Source organism: Augochlora pura, chromosome 1 (assembly GCF_028453695.1).
Source record: "Augochlora pura isolate Apur16 chromosome 1, APUR_v2.2.1, whole genome shotgun sequence".
NCBI lineage: Eukaryota > Metazoa > Arthropoda > Insecta > Hymenoptera > Halictidae > Augochlora > Augochlora pura.
The window spans coordinates 6,037,020-6,039,367 of record NC_135772.1 but is presented as its reverse complement, the minus strand read 5'-3'; positions in this window follow the sequence as shown (position 1 = coordinate 6,039,367).

The window sequence follows — 2,348 nt, the reverse complement described above, 5'->3', positions numbered from 1 at the left end:
GAGAATGGACGGCGGAAAGGCACATAATGCCCAGCCGCAATAGTAAATTTTATAAAATAATACCCTCTATGGGGCTGCATATTCATTTTTCCGGAGAGTCCTCCCCACGGTTCCCGGTCTCCGCCGAAGTCCGTCTACATATGTATGAGCTTCTGGTGGACTCGGCTCGTCATGGCTCGGCGAATGCGAGCTTTCTGCCCTTTATTTTTGCTGGCCGTGTCTACCCCCTGTTCCACGGAAACAAACAGCAGGGTTGAGCCCGAAAAAAGGGTGGGCAACCGGATGATTAGCACTCCCCCCCCCCCCCTTTTTTCTCTCCCTTTCCTTCCTTTCGTGTGCAAGCTGCATAGCGATGCTCGATTTCAAATTACTTCAACTGTTTGTAATCGTAACCCCTCGTAAACGTCGTCGCCAATGAAAGTCTTGCGTTGTTGTGACTCCAATAAAATCAATTCATTTGCACGATAGTAATAATCAGCTTATAGCCTTCGTACGCGACTTGAAAATTAGATTTTCTAACATAATGTAGCGCATTTCAACAAGCAGATGTTGCATCTATATATAACATGTTTCACTATATAAGTATAATACACTAAGAATTTTTCCACAGGGTCTCCATCTCACATCATCTTTTCCTACCCACATTATGATTTTACATTTAAAATAGTGTCTAACCCCATTTAACCCTCTTTCGAACACCCTCATGGCTGGTTGAATAATATTGTAGGGGAAATTTCCAACAACACCAAAGTTGTCGTTCTCACGTATTACAGGATTGATATATTCATGTTAGGTAGATGGGGGATGGTATGCTAATTGACATCTGCATGTTTTAATTGTGGAAAACTAAAATTGCGTTGAGAACATAATTGCTCTGTTTGAAGGATTTCGACAGTTGAGTAAGCACGTGCGATCGTCGTGATGTAATTTTGTTTAATGCAACGCTACACAGGAAATACTGAACCGTGTAAAATGAAGAAACCCTTTGAACGATTATTCGATTGTTTCTCGTTAGTTTCCAACTTATTCACATAACGGAACGAACCCCTTCCGGAAAATTCAATATGTATAAGTAAGCTGCGTATATTTACGTGTTTGTAGAAAATTTTACATAGTAAACTAAAGCAAAATTCTTAATAAGCTCGAACACCGATCTACTGTTCATTTTACCTAACTACAAGATTTATCTGCTTAATGAGTCTGAATCTAAATTCTGTTTTCCGTAATTAGAAACATGAATTCTCTTGAACATCCGCAATGTGCTTGCATTTACAAGATACAAAAGTGCGTTACACCTCATATTTCTCGGATGTCCTGATGCTTTATCAATTATCTCTAAAAGTTTCCATAACGATAGGGTACTCTTCAAAACTTGCAATACTCGATGAATTTACAGAGCATATTTGCTTGTACCATATCGATATTGTTCAGATATTCGCACATGTATATCGCCATTATAGTTAGTATTTTAATTTTCACAAGCTTCATCTTACACTGACAATTCATATAATTAGATAAGGAAATAAATTCTTTCCGTCACAATGGTTCATTCTACATGCATCGATAGTTTTAAAGTCTTTTAATGTTGCCATTGGCGACAAGAAAATTCACGACAGCCGTCAGGTTTGAAAATTACGTATGTCGTATCATTTGAAAAGTATGAAGACACACCTTACTAAATTTTTTTTAATTTTCATCATTTCGTTTTATAAAAAAATAATTTATAAAGTTCTTTTTTAGACCATGGCGACTGTCTCCCTTTTACAAAACGTTAAAAATAATATATTTGTTTGGTAACCTAAGGATTAATTTCCCTAGAAAAATGGTAGCTAAACTTACCGATATCTTTCTAAACAAACGAGAATCGAGTGTTGAACAAGAGACGATCGGTGAAAATAAAACCTCTGATTCCGTTTCTTTCGGCGCGGTGGTGGCGGCGGCGGCAATGGCGGTGTCCAGTTTTCCTCGGCGTCTAAGAGAGGCAACGCGCTCGCTCGCTTGCATTAAAGAGCAATTAGCCGCGGTTCGCGAGCACGCTGATGCCCGGAAGCGATAGAAGCAGGCCGCGCGTGCCACCCTTACCTTTTCTTCGTCTACCGCGAGCACGTACGAGTACCTGTTCGTGTTCGCACACATCTGCGCATCCCTGCCGAAGCGTCTTGGCTGCAGGCTTGCCTCGCAGGTACCAGGACTTATCCTGCCGCCTTAAATTATTCACCAGCGTTGCCGGCAACCTACGCGACGAGAGGAGGAACTGTTTTCACAATCTCGTGTTGATTTCAAACCTCGCGGCGGACCTGAAAACACAACGCACAATTAATCGTATTTTCTTTAAACGAATTACAGCA